This window comes from Oncorhynchus masou, chromosome 21, assembly GCF_036934945.1.
Source record: "Oncorhynchus masou masou isolate Uvic2021 chromosome 21, UVic_Omas_1.1, whole genome shotgun sequence".
NCBI lineage: Eukaryota > Metazoa > Chordata > Actinopteri > Salmoniformes > Salmonidae > Oncorhynchus > Oncorhynchus masou.
In genome coordinates, this window is record NC_088232.1 from 55,088,920 (window position 1) to 55,105,182 (window position 16,263).

At 42.7% G+C, this 16,263-nt stretch overlaps 1 pseudogene; it reads right to left on the reverse strand.

Annotated features, from left to right (window-relative positions):
* Window positions 1–12,482, reverse strand: part of LOC135508546 (lysyl oxidase homolog 3B-like) — a 117,637-nt pseudogene extending 105,155 nt beyond the window's left edge.
* Window positions 12,483–16,263: the final 3,781 nt, after the last annotated feature.

The following is a 16,263-nucleotide window of genomic DNA, read 5'->3' on the forward strand; positions in this document are numbered from 1 at the left end:
CCTACACCTACCTATATACCTACACCTACCTATATACCTACACCTACCTATATACCTATACACCTATATACCTACACCTACCTATATACCTATACACCTATATACCTACACCTACCTATATACCTACACCTACCTATATACCTATACACCTATATACCTACACCTACCTATATACCTATACACCTATACCTACCTATATACCTATACCTACCTATATACCTACACCTACCTATATACCTACACCTACCTATATACCTACACCTACCTATATACCTATACCTACCTATATACCTACACCTACCTATACACCTATACCTACCTATATACCTACCTATATACCTACACCTACCTATATACCTACACCTACCTATATACCTAAATCTACCTATATACCTAAACCTACCTATATACCTAAATCTACATATATACCTAAACCTACCTATATACCTAAATCCCTATATACCTATACACCTATATACCTAAATCTACCTATATACCTATACCTACCTATATACCTACCTATATACCTATATCTATCTATATACCTATACACCTATACCTACCTATATACCTATACCTACCTATATACCTACCTATATACCTATACACATATACCTAAATCTATCTATATACCTAAACCTACCTATATACCTATACCTACCTATATACCTATACCTACCTATATACCTACACCTACCTATATACCTATACCTACCTATATACCTATACCTACCTATATACCTATATACCTATACACCTATACCTACCTATACACCTATACCTACCTATACACCTATACCTACCTATATACCTACACCTACCTATATACCTACCTATATACCTATACCTACCTATATACCTACACCTACCTATATACCTAAACCTACCTATATACCTATACACCTATACCTACCTATACACCTATACCTACCTATACACCTATACCTACCTATATACCTATACCTACCTATATACCTATACCTACCTATATACCTATACCTACCTATATACCTATACACCTATACCTACCTATACACCTATACCTACCTATATACCTATACCTACCTATATACCTACACCTACCTATATACCTATACCTACCTATATACCTATACCTACCTATATACCTATACCTACCTATATACCTACACCTACCTATATACCTACACCTACCTATATACCTACACCTACCTATATACCTACACCTACCTATATACCTATACCTACCTATATACCTATACCTACCTATATACCTACACCTACCTATATACCTATACACCTATACCTACCTATATACCTATACCTACCTATATACCTATATACCTACACCTACCTATATACCTACACCTACCTATATACCTATACACCTATATACCTACACCTACCTATATACCTATACACCTATACCTACCTATATACCTATACCTACCTATATACCTACACCTACCTATATACCTACACCTACCTATATACCTACACCTACCTATATACCTATACCTACCTATATACCTACACCTACCTATACACCTATACCTACCTATACACCTATACACCTACACCTACCTATACCTACCTATACCTACCTATACCTACCTATATACCTATATACCTACACCTACCTATACCTACCTATACCTACCTATATACCTACACCTACCTATACACCTATACCTACCTATATACCTATACCTACCTATATACCTACCTATATACCTACACCTACCTATATACCTATACCTACCTATATACCTACACCTACCTATATACCTAAATCTATCTATATACCTAAACCTACCTATATACCTAATCCTACCTATATCCTACCTATATACCTATACACATATACCTACCTATATACCTACCTATACACCTATACCTACCTATACCTACCTATACCTACCTATGCACCTATACCTACCTAGGATTTGTGCAATAAACGACTGATTGTTGTCCTATGGACAGAGTCTCCCACCTCAGCTGTAGATCTCTGCAGTTCATCCAGAGTGATCATGGGCCTCTTTGCTGCATCTCTGATCAGTCTTCTCCTTGTATGAGCTGAAAGTTTAGAGGGACGGCCAGGTCTTGGTAGATTTGCAGTGGTCTGATACTCCTTCCATTTCAATATTATCACTTGCACAGTGCTCCTTGGGATGTTTAAAGCTTGGGAAATCTTTTTGTATCCAAATCCAGCTTTAAACTTCTTCACAACAGTATCTCGGACCTGCCTGGTGTGTTCCTTGTTCTTCATGATGCTCTCTGCGCTTTTAACGGACCTCTGAGACTATCACAGTGCAGGTGCATTTATACGGAGACTTGATTACACACAGGTGGATTGTATTTTTTCATCATTAGTCATTTAGGTCAACATTGGATCATTCAGAGATCCTCACTGAACTTCTGGAGAGAGTTTGCTGCACTGAAAGTAAAGGGGCTGAATAATTTTGCACGCCCAATTTTTCAGTTTTTGATTTGTTAAAAAAGTTTGAAATATCCAATAAATGTCGTTCCACTTCATGATTGTGTCCCACTTGTTGTTGATTCTTCACAAAAAAAATACACTTTTATATCTTTATGTTTGAAGCCTGAAATGTGGCAAAAGGTCGCAAAGTTCAAGGGGGCCGAATACTTTCGCAAGGCCTACCTCAGCATAAACACACCCCACCGAGCCCCAGGCCAGCAACACAAACAGACCCCACAGAGACCCAGGACAGCAACACAAACAGACCCCACAGAGACCCAGGACAGCAACACAAACAGACCCCACAGAACCCCAGGACAGCAACACAAACACACCCCACAGAGCCCCAGGACAGCAACACAATTAGACCCCACAGAGCCCCAGGACAGCAACACAATTAGACCCAACCAAATCATGATTACTTGACACATTGGAAAGAATTACCAAAAACAGATCAAAGTGGAATGTGATATGGCCCTAAACAGAGGGTACCCAGTGGCAGAACACATGACTATGTACAGACTCAGTGAGCATTGCCTTGCTATTGAGAGAGGTTGCCGTAGCGAGACCTGGCTCTCAAGAGAAGACAGGCAATGAGCACATTGCCCACAAAATGAGGTGAAAACTGAGCTGCCAAATATATGACCATATAAGGGCACATATTGACCTCAGATTACACAGACCCACAAATTAGAAAACCAATGCAATTTTGACAAACTGCCATATCTATTAGGTGAAATGCCACAGTGTGCAGTCACAGGAGCAAGATTTGTGGCCCGTTGCCATGTGAAACTAAGACAGAAACTAAGACAGTCGTGAAGAGAGCACGACAAAGCCTATTCCCCCTCAGGAGACTGAAAAGACTTGGCATGGGTCCTCAGATCCTCAAAAGGTTCTCCAGCTGCACCATCGAGAGCATCCTGACTGGTTGCATCACTGCCTGGTATGGCAACTGCTAGGCCTCTGACCGCAAGGCACTACAGAGGGCAGTGCGTACGGCCCAGTACATTGGCATATCACTGTTGTATTCGGCGCATTTGACAAATAAAGTTTGATTTGATTTGAAAAGGGCAACCAGTGGGACACAAACACCATTTCAAAAACAACCTATATTTATCTGTTTATTTATCTTCCCTTTTGTACATGAACTATTTTCACATTGTTACAACACCGTATATAGTCAATAATATAACACTGGACATGTCTATTTTAATACTTTTGTGAGTGTAATGTTTACTTTTCATTTCAAATCAAATGTAATTTGTCACGAGCTGAATAATATTGTTGAAATGCTTACTTTACAAGCCCTTAACCAACAACGCAGTTAAGAAAAGAAATGTATAAATAAAAAAGAAGTATAAATAATGAAAGATTTCACTTTGCATTGGCATATGCCTATAAAGCCCTTTGAATTGAAATTTAATTGAGTGAGAGAAGGAGAGAGAGGGACAGATAGTGAATGGGACAGAGAGACAGAGAGATGGAGAGACGGAAAGAGGGACAGAGTGAATGGGAGAGAGAGACAGAGAGATGGAGAGACAGAGAGAGGGACAGAGAATGAATGGGAGAGAGACAGAGAGATGGAGAGAGGGACAGAGAATGAATGGGAGAGAGACAGAGAGATGGAGAGACGGAGAGAGGGACAGATAGTGAATGGGAGAGAGAGACAGAGAGATGGAGAGAGGGACAGAGAATGAATGGGAGAGAGAGGCAGAGAGATGGAGAGAGGGACAGAGAATGAATGGCAGAGAGAGAGAGAGAGAGAGAGAGAGAGAGAGATTGAGAGACAGAGAGATTGAGAGACAGAGAGACGGAGAGACGGAGAGATGGAGAGACGGAGATAGGGACAGATAGTGAATGGGAGAGAGAGACAGAGAGATGGAGAGACGGAGAGAGGGACAGAGTGAATGGGAGAGAGAGACAGAGAGATGGAGAGACGGAGAGAGGGACAGAGTGAATGGGAGAGAGAGACAGAGAGATGGAGAGACGGAGAGAGGGACAGAGTGAATGGGAGAGAGAGACAGAGAGATGGAGAGACGGAGAGAGGGACAGAGTGAATGGGAGAGAGAGACAGAGAGATGGAGAGACAGAGAGAGGGACAGAGTGAATGGGAGAGAGAGACAGAGAGATGGAGAGACGGAGAGAGGGACAGAGTGAATGGGAGAGAGTGACAGAGAGATGGAGAGACGGAGAGAGGGACAGAATGAATGGGAGAGAGAGGCAGAGAGATGGAGAGATGGAGAGAGGGACAGATAGTGAATGGGAGAGAGAGACAGAGAGATGGAGAGACGGAGAGAGGGACAGAGTGAATGGGAGAGAGAGACAGAGAGATGGAGAGACGGAGAGAGGGACAGAGTGAATGGGAGAGAGAGACGGAGAGATGGAGAGACGGAGAGAGGGACAGATAGTGAATGGGAGAGAGAGACAGAGAGATTGAGAGACGGAGAGAGGGACAGAGTGAATGGGAGAGAGAGACAGAGAGATGGAGAGATGGAGAGAGGGACAGAATGAATGGGAGAGAGAGACAGAGAGATGGAGAGACGGAGAGAGGGACAGAGTGAATGGGAGAGAGAGAGAGAGATGGAGAGACAGAGAGAGGGACAGAGTGAATGGGAGAGAGAGACAGAGATGGAGAGACAGAGAGAGGGACAGAGTGAATGGGAGAGAGAGACAGAGATGGAGAGACGGAGAGAGGGACAGAGTGAATGGGAGAGAGAGACAGAGACGGAGACCTGTTAAAGACGGCCTCATCTGTTTTCTAGTACCAGGATTGGTATTTTACCTGTTTTATATGAGCTGGCTTGCGCTGAGGTGGGAGGAGTGGCAATATCTGAGACGTGTCCTTCAAAACGTGCTCCAAAGTACCAAATTCAGGCAGCGCTGATGGGGATGTTTAAGACCACCAAAACCTGATCTTAGCGATAACGTGATTGGCTATGGCGTGAATTTGACATTTGACAGCCTATCCAACCGTAACACACAGTGCCCATATGCACATGGAAAGAGAGATGTGCATTTTGTGCCCAAAAACCTAATATTTTGTCAAATAAAAACATTTTTTTTTTTTACCAATTTAGTTCAATTTGATTAAAACCAAGCATAGCCTCCCCTCCTCTCAATGAACACTGTGTGTTTTTGTCCTGCCCAATGCATTCGCCAAGCAGTCAAGACTACCATCAAGGGATTGGATCGTGAATGGATCGTGAGTGGATCGTGATTGGATCGTGAGTGGATCGTGAGACCACTAAAATAAATCTTAATCACCAAAGCTGTTAATAAAGATCCAGTTTGGGAGCATCCCATTTATCTATGACGGCTATTACATTATTATAACCAGCATAACCTCTATTATATGTAGACTATTACATTATTATAACCAGCATAACCTCTCTATGTAGACTATTACATTATTATAACCAGCATAACCTCTCTATGTAGGCTATTACATTATTATAACCAGCATAACCTCTATATGTAGACTATTATATGTCCATCATGGAACATAAAACCCTCCATGTAGACTATATGTCCACCAGGGAACATAAACCATGTAGACTATATGTCCATCAGGGAACATAAACCATGTAGACTATATGTCCATCAGGGAACATAAACCATGTAGACTACATGTCCATCAGGGAACATAAACCATGTAGACTATATGTCCATCAGGGCACATAAACCATGTAGACTATATATCCATCAGGGAACATAAACCATGTAGACTACATGTCCATCAGGGAACATAAACCATGTAGACTATATGTCCATCAGGGAACATAAACCATGTAGACTATATGTCCATCAGGGAACATAAACCATGTAGACTATATGTCCATCATGGAACATAAACCATGTAGACTATATGTCCATCAGGGAACATAAACCATGTAGACTATATGTCCATCATGGAACATAAACCATGTAGACTATATGTCCATCAGGGAACATAAACCATGTAGACTATATGTCCATCAGGGAACATAAACCATGTAGACTATATGCCCATCAGGGAACATAAACCATGTAGACTATATGTCCATCAGGGAACATAAACCCCCCCATGTAGACTATATGTCCATCAGGGAACATAAACCATGTAGACTATATGTCCATCAGGGAACATAAACCATGTAGACTATATGTCCATCAGGGAACATAAACCATGTAGACTATATGTCCATCAGGGAACATAAACCCCCCATGTAGACTATGTGTCCATCAGGGAACATAAACCATGTAGACTATATGTCCATCAGGGAACATAAACCATGTAGACTATATGTCCATCAGGGAACATAAACCATGTAGACTATATGTCCATCATGGAACATAAACCATGTAGACTATATGTCCATCAGGGAACATAAACCATGTAGACTATATGTCCATCAGGGAACATAAACCATGTAGACTATATGTCCATCAGGGAACATAAACCATGTAGACTACATGTCCATCAGGGAACATAAACCATGTAGACTATATGTCCATCAGGGAACATAAACCATGTAGACTATATGTCCATCAGGCAACATAAACCCCTCCATGTAGACTATATGTCCATCAAGGAACATAAACCATGTAGACTATATGTCCATCAGGGAACATAAACCATGTAGACTATATGTCCATCAGGGAACATAAACCATGTAGACTATATGTCCATCAGGGAACATAAACCCCTCCATGTAGACTATATGTCCATCAGGGAACATAAACCATGTAGACTATATGTCCATCAGGGAACATAAACCATGTAGACTATATGTCCATCAGGGAACATAAACCCCTCCATGTAGACTATATGTCCATCATGGAACATAAACCATGTAGACTATATGTCCATCAGGGAACATAAACCATGTAGACTATATGTCCATCAGGGAACATAAACCATGTAGACTATATGTCCATCATGGAACATAAACCATGTAGACTATATGTCCATCAGGGAACATAAACCATGTAGACTATATGTCCATCAGGGAACATAAACCATGTAGACTATATGTCCATCAGGGAACATAAACCATGTAGACTATATGTCCATCAGGCAACATAAACCCCTCCATGTAGACTATATGTCCATCAAGGAACATAAACCATGTAGACTATATGTCCATCAGGGAACATAAACCATGTAGACTATATGTCCATCAGGGAACATAAACCATGTAGACTATATGTCCATCAGGGAACATAAACCCCTCCATGTAGACTATATGTCCATCAAGGAACATAAACCATGTAGACTATATGTCCATCAGGGAACATAAACCCCTCCATGTAGACTATATGTCCATCAAGGAACATAAACCATGTAGACTATATGTCCATCAAGGAACATAAACCCCTCCATGTAGACTATATGTCCATCAGGGAACATAAACCCCTCCATGTAGACTATATGTCCATCAGGGAACATAAACCATGTAGACTATATGTCCATCAGGGAACATAAACCATGTAGACTATATGTCCATCAGGGAACATAAACCATGTAGACTATATGTCCATCATGGAACATAAACCCCTCCATGTAGACTATATGTCCATCAGGGAACATAAACCCCTCCATGTAGACTATATGTCCATCATGGAACATAAACCCCTCCATGTAGACTATATGTCCATCAGGGAACATAAACCATGTAGACTATATGTCCATCAGGGAACATAAACCATGTAGACTATATGTCCATAAGGGAACATAAACCATGTAGACTATATGTCCATCAGGGAACATAAACCATGTAGACTATATGTCCATCATGGAACATAAACCATGTAGACTATATGTCCATCAGGGAACATAAACCCCTCCATGTAGACTATATGTCCATCAGGGAACATAAACCATGTAGACTATATGTCCATCATGGAACATAAACCATGTAGACTATATGTCCATCAGGGAACATAAACCATGTAGACTATATGTCCATCAGGCAACATAAACCATGTAGACTATATGTCCATCAGGGAACATAAACCATGTAGACTATATGTCCATCAGGGAACATAAACCATGTAGACTATATGTCCATCAGGGAACATAAACCCCTCCATGTAGACTATATGTCCATCATGGAACATAAACCCCTCCATGTAGACTATATGTCCATCAGGGAACATAAACCATGTAGACTATATGTCCATCAGGGAACATAAACCATGTAGACTATATGTCCATCAGGGAACATAAACCATGTAGACTATATGTCCATAGGCTACTCCATTCAGCTAGTATCCCTACCTGCAGTGTATAGGCTACTCCATTCAGCTAGTATCCCTACCTGCAGTGTATAGGCTACTCCATTCAGCTAGTATCCCTACCCACAGTGTATAGGCTACTCCATTCAGCTAGTATACCCTACCTGTAGTGTATAGGCTACTCCATTCAGCTAGTATACCCTACCTGTAGTGTATAGGCTACTCCATTCAGCTAGTATACCCTACCTGCAGTGTACAGGCTACATCCCCATTTCCAAAGAGAGCCGTTGTCTAGTTACCAAAGACGAGCTCCTCCAAACATATTCAAATGATTCCGTCCAATAAGGCCATATCAACGGTAGTCCTCGGCTGAGCAAGGCAGTTAACACACTGTTCCCCTGAACAAGGCAGTTAACCCACCGTTCCACTGAACGAGGCAGTAACCCACTGTTCCCCTGAACGAGGCAGTAACCCACTGTTCCCCTGAACAAGGCAGTTAACCCACCGTTCCCCTGAACGAGGCAGTAACCCACTGTTCCCCTGAACAAGGCAGTAACCCACTGTTCCCCTGAACAAGGCAGTAACCCACTGTTCCCCTGAACGAGGCAGTTAACCCACTGTTCCCCTGAACAAGGCAGTTAACCCACTGTTCCCCTGAACAAGGCAGTTAACCCACCGTTCCCCTGAACGAGGCAGTTAACCCACTGTTCCCCTGAACGAGGCAGTTAACCCACTGTTCCCCTGAACAAGGCAGTTAACCCACTGTTCCCCTGAACGAGGCAGTTAACCCACTGTTCCCCTGAACAAGGCAGTAACCCACTGTTCCCCTGAACGAGGCAGTTAACCCACTGTTCCCTGAACAGGCAGTTAACCCACTGTTCCCCTGAACGAAGGCAGTTAACCCACTGTTCCCCTGAACGAGGCAGTTAACCCACTGTTCCCCTGAACGAGGCAGTTAACCCACTGTTCCCCTGAACGAGGCAGTTAACCCACTGTTCCCCTGAACGAGGCAGTTAACCCACTGTTCCCCTGAACGAGGCAGTTAACCCACTGTTCCCCTGAACGAGGCAGTTAACCCACTGTTCCCTGAACAAGGCAGTTAACCCACTACCCCTGAACGAGGCAGTTAACCCACCGTTCCCCTGACTCCAGTTAACCCAGCTGTTCCCTGAGCTGGCAGTTAACCCACTGTTCCCCATTCAGCTAGTTAACCCCCTGACTTAACCCACTGTTCCCCTGAACGAGGCAGTTAACCCACTGTTCCCCTGAACGAGGCAGTTAACCCACTGTTCCCCTGAACGAGGCAGTTAACCCACTGTTCCCCTGAACGAGGCAGTTAACCCACTGTTCCCCTGAACGAGGCAGTTAACCCACTGTTCCACTGAATGAGGCAGTTAACCCACTGTTCCCCTGAACGAGGCAGTTAACCCACTGTTCCCCTGAACGAGGCAGTTAACCCACTGTTCCCCTGAACGAGGCAGTTAACCCACTGTTCCCCTGAACGAGGCAGTTAACCCACTATTCCTCTGAACGAGGCAGTTAACCCACTGTTCCCCTGAACGAGGCAGTTAACCCCACTGTTCCCTTGAACGAGGCAGTTAACCCACTGTTCCCCTGAACAAGGCAGTTAACCCACTGTTCCCCTGAACGAGGCAGTTAACCCACTGTTCCCCTGAACGAGGCAGTTAACCCACTGTTCCCCTGAACGAGGCAGTTAACCCACTGTTCCCCTGAACGAGGCAGTTAACCCACTGTTCCCCTGAACGAGGCAGTTAACCCACTGTTCCCCTGAACAAGGCAGTTAACCCCACTGTTCCCCTGAGTAAGGCAGTTAACCCACTGTTCCCCTGAACGAGGCAGTTAACCCACTGTTCCCCTGAACGAGGCAGTTAACCCCACTGTTCCCCTGAGCAAGGCAGTTAACCCACTGTTCCCTGGGCGCTGAAGACGTGGATGTTGATTAAAGGCAGCCCCCCTCACCTCTCTGATTCAGAGAGGGGTTGGGTTAAACGTGGAAGACACACCTCTCTGAATGAGAGGGGTTGGGTTAAACGTGGAAGACACACCTCTCTGATTCAGAGGGGTTGGGTTAAACGTGGAAGACACACCTCTCTGATTCAGAGGGGTTGGGTTAAACGTGGAAGACACACCTCTCTGATTCAGAGGGGTTGGGTTAAACGTGGAAGACACACCTCTCTGATTCAGAGGGGTTGGGTTAAACGTGGAAGACACACCTCTCTGATTCAGAGGGGTTGGGTTAAACGTGGAAGACACACCTCTCTGATTCAGAGGGGTTGGGTTAAATGCAGAAGACACACCTCTCTGATTCAGAGGGGTTGGGTTAAAAGTGGAAGACACACCTCTCTGATTCAGAGGGGTTGGGTTAAAAGTGGAAGACACACCTCTCTGATTCAGAGGGGTTGGGTTAAAAGTGGAAGACACACCTCTCTGATTCAGAGAGGTTGGGTTAAACGTGGAAGACACATCTCTCTGATTCAGAGGGGTTGGGTTAAACGTGGAAGACACACCTCTCTGATTCAGAGGGGTTGGGTTAAACGTGGAAGACACACCTCTCTGATTCAGAGGGGTTGGGTTAAATGCAGAAGACACATTTCAGTTGAATACATTCAGTTGGACAACTGATTAGGTACCCCCTTTTCGCACAACCACCAGCTATTGCGCTCATTATTCCAGCAGTGAAAATAGCAAAAATATTTCAGACACACCCCCGGACCTATAACCCTACAGCCAGCGCTAAGATAGGTTTGTAAAAAAATGCCCTTTGAGTGACAGGCAAAAGCGCTTGAAAGAAAATCAGTCATTTCAACATTTGAAGTGATCGTGACTAGTTAACAGACACAAAGTCATAATTATGGCTAAACCCCACCCATTTATTCAATTTATCTTTGTTAAACTCTTATTTTCACCAAACCATAACCTTATACCGAACCCTAAAGTAAGACCAAAAAGCAATTGTTGCGAATGTTGACTTTGTGGCTGTGTTATCTAGTGGAAACCACTTGAAGCCCTCTCTCCCTTGGATTTACGTGCAGAATAATACGAGATGCTCTGAGACCAGGTTGCTCTCTATCTCCAAAGGACAATTAATGAAATAAGGCTATTAACGCTACACGGTTACTACTATTATATACGTTATCAGGACACTTTACAGGCAAATGGCAGATTAATACGTGAGAATTTCCTCTGGCACGAAGATTCAGACTACACACCAATATTGTAGTCATTAGCATTACAACACCAATATGATGGTTCTGTGTTAGACAGGACAGACTTGCTTTTGGGACAGATCTAAAAAGACAGCTATCATTACCTGTGCTGATAATATCCCAGACACGGCATGGGACCTATAAATTACTATCCAGCTGTCTAACTTTCCAGCCGTCTGTCTAGCTCATGTAGGTTCAAGTAGATGCTCATCTTTCTCAAACCACAACCTGAAAGTTTCAAATGTTACCAAGTAGTTCGTCTACATTTGTAAAATGTATAATTATGGAAAGGAAGAATGAGGAGATGTATCTTAGCAAGTACCACATCACTGCCCCGATGACTTTTGTTTTACCCTAACGGAAAATGCTTGAACTTACCGGTTACAACGTGTCCAGCCTCGGAAGTTTTATAACGGGTTTAGATGGTTCCAGGGATAGACTTCTATACTAAATGTTATTTTCTCTAATGTTTTCAAACGTTGAGAAAATAAAAATTGAAATGGTTTCGTCTTGATGCACCTTATTAGAAGCGTTCAGTGTGCGGGGCTTGGACCTCCTAACCAATTGACGTTCATCCCGTCTGTCTGTACATTGCCAGCTGTACAGCCCTCAGAGAGAGAGAGAGAGAGGGGAGGGAGGGAGAGCTGGAGCTGATTCGTCGATTTGTTGCACGACTTTAAAAGGGGGCGGATTTCCCTGAAGACACTGCCCCTTTCATGGATGATTTTGTAAGAGATTTTCCACTTTCATAACGCTTTTATAACATCAATAAAAATGTTCACAATAATTCATATTGATGTCTTTCTATTTCCAAGAAGATATAGAGAAAAATCTGACTTTCATTACCATTATTTAGGTTATGACAGCTTTCTAAAAACATTTTTCCTCGGATTTAATTTGGCTATCTTTCAATTGAAAACACGTGGATTTCCATTACAGAATTTGCAACAAGTAAAAGTAGGCTGTTTAAGCACCACCTGACATTAAAATCATTTATTTTCCATACCAAATAAATCTATTACAAACACTGTAATTAAAAAAAGCACAAACGGTTCTATGCACATTGTACATGTTATGTCACCAAAAGATGGAAACCCTGGTTTAGGGAGTAAAAGATGGGTCTGATTTTAAAGTTGCCAATGATTTCAAGTCTGCATGTAGGCAGCAGCCACTCTGTGTTAGTGGTTGCTGTTTATCAGTCTGATGGCCTTGAGATAGAAGGTGTTCTTCAGTCTCTCGGTCCCAGCTTTGATGCACCTGTACTGACCTCGCCTTCTGGATGATAGCGGGGTGAACAGGCAGTGGCTCGGGTGGTTGTTGTCCTTGATGATCTTTTTGGCCTTCCTGTGACATGGGGTGCTGTAGGTGTCCTGGAAGGCAGGTAGTTTGCCCCCGGTGATACGTTGTGCAGACCTCACTATCCTCTGGAGAGCCTTGCAGTTGTAGACGGTGCAGTTGCCTGTACCAGGCGGTGATACAGCCCGACAGGATCCTCTCAATTGTGCATCTGTACTGACCTTGTCTGTGAGTGTTTTAGGTGACAAGCCACATTTCTTCAGCCTCCTGATGTTGAAGAGGCACTGTTGCCTTCTCCACTGCTGCCCCGTTGATGTGGATGGGGGTGGGGGGGGGGGGTTATAGCCCAGAAATAGCCCAGACAGTTATAGCCCAGAAATTCGTGTAAAAGTCATAGTGTGGTGTGGATGCCAGTGGGCAGCTGCCAGAGGAGAGAGATAGACATTTGTGCAGCAGGTAAAATAATGATATACTACAGACAAACTAGATAACCAGCCAAAATACACACATTATTTTGAATTGGCTATCTTGCTAGTTAACTATTAAGCTATTAGCATGCATTAATGTTAAAGTCTTATGCAGGGCCGGATTAAGATGTATTTTTATTTTTTTTACTACTCAAGGTGATGGCTATCTCAAGATGAGATACTTTGAAAAACAGTTCTGCTGTTCGGCAACAACAACAAAAAATGGGTGTTGTTGCCAATTGTTTATATTGGTGCCACACACAGACTAGTCTTCTCTTTTCAGCAGTATTTTGAATTGGCTATTTTGCTAGTTAACTATTAAGCTATTAGCATGCATTAATGTTAAAGTCATATGCAGTGTGTTGGGTGTTGTTGAGAATTGTTTATACTAGTCTTCTCTTTTCAGCAGTAGGCATTTACTTTCCAAACTGTTACTTTGTTCCCACAAAATAAAGGAAACACTTGAGTAAATAAGTGATACAAAGTATATGCTGTGTGGTGGGGTGCGTTTCCCTGGCATGGTTTAGGTCCACTAGTAGAATCTATGCCACGGAGCATTGAAGTTGTTCTGGAAGCCCAATAATAATAATAATTAATAAGACACTTTGTTGGTGTTTCCTTTATTTTGGTAGTTACGTGCGTGCTTGTGAGAACATTTTAATACACTGTTATTTTGTTAAACTATTGATCCTCTGTCGCAAAATGTAGCTCTCTGGTATATTTTGAACATTGAGATCCTGGTATGTAGCCTGTAGAAAGACAGACAATCCTATAAAGACATGCTTTTAATAAATGTCACTTTAATAATGTTTACATATCTTGCATTACTCATCTCATATGTATATACTGTATTTTATACTATCTATTGCATCTTGCCTATGATGCTCAGTCATCACTCATCCATATATTTATATGTACATATTCTCATTCACCCCTTTAGATTTTTGTGTATTAGGTAGTTGTTGTGGAATTGTTAGATTACTTGTTACATATTACTGCAAGGTCGGAACGAGAAGCACAAGCATTTCGCTACACTCGCATTAACATCTGCTAACCATGTGTATGTGACCAATAACATCTGATTTTTCATAAATGTGCTCGCTTTGATCTGAAAATCCGCCTGTCAACGCCTCCAATAATTCTAGTCAGATGCGCTCAACACATCGCATCTGGAGGACTCTTTGTTCTAATACCAGAGTGATGGTGAAGTGCATGAAGATATGACGTCATCGTTGAGCGCTGCCCACAGAGTGGGTAAACTACGGCCGAAATAAAGTCAAACTGTATCTAACGGTACAAGTGCATAAAGACGTTCAGATATGACGTCATCGTTGAGCACTGCGCACAGAGTGGGTAAACTACGGCGTGCGACATGGTTCAATGTGCCAGTCAATCAGCACAGAGTGGGTAAACTACGGCGTGCGACATGGTTCAATGTGCCAGTCAATCAGCAGAGTCTACTGTTGAGGGGTTTTTCCTCAAATGGACTCCGTCTAGGAGCTAAAACTGGGATCATGTATACTGTACTAATGCTGATTAAAAAATAAAATAAAAAAGAGGAACGGAGAGAAATGTACAATACGGCAAACGTAGCAAACGAGGCGTTTGTGGTGAGGACAGGGGGGCAAGCGACTCTGGATAAGCTGCTGATGGTGGCAGAGAGACACTTCTCTGTCTGGATGGTTCGGTTAAAGGCTAATGCAGATTTTATCAGACTATTGGTGATGGAATTACACTCAAGTGTAAACTTCCAGTCATTTTTGGGTAGGGGGGTCTTTGGGTAGGGGGGTCTTTGGGTGAGAGCGGTCTTTGGGTAGGGTGGTCTTTGGGCAGGGGGATCTTTGGGTAGGGTGGTCTTCGGTTGAAAACGGTCTTTGGGTCTTAAGTGATAGTTTGACCTTCAGGGCTACCATAGCAATCAGTATGATTTCAGAAGCTAACAACAAAGCCCCAACTGATCCGAAGTAGCCCTGACAGAAAAATAGAAAAATACAAATGATAGTCAAGTTAACTGCAATATCGCTCACTTCTCATGACGTTTTATATACAAACTGAGCACATACTGTCCAATGAGAAATGTTGTTCTGCTCCATCTCTTTACTTTGCCTCAACGATTGACCAAGTAAGAGCTTTAACTTGTGTCTGTTACTGTGTGTTAAACCCTCTGACTTGCCTTGCCTTTTATCCAGCTCAACCGATGATCGAGTTAAAACACTTTACAAACCAAACACACTGAAAATAAACAAGGACTTCTGCAGCATTTCACACACAATCAAACTGCCGCCCCAAACGAGAGCTACTTCCCAGAGAGCAGGAAGAGCTATCTTTATCCTCCTTCCTTACTGATGATGCGCTCTTAAAGTGGCAGTTCACGGTGAAGGCTCCTTGCAGGATTTTGCCACACTGTGAACAGTTTGGATGTATGTTAAACCCTCTGCGTTGTTTGTATTATACGCCCAATAAAGAAATGATTGTGCCTGGAACTGTATTCAGACATAGCCTATTTGAAACAACTTGTTCCGTTTTTATTATTATTATTTTATTATCATTTTCTTTTCAGGTCTTGTGAACAGAATTTTACATATTGGCTACGTTTGGC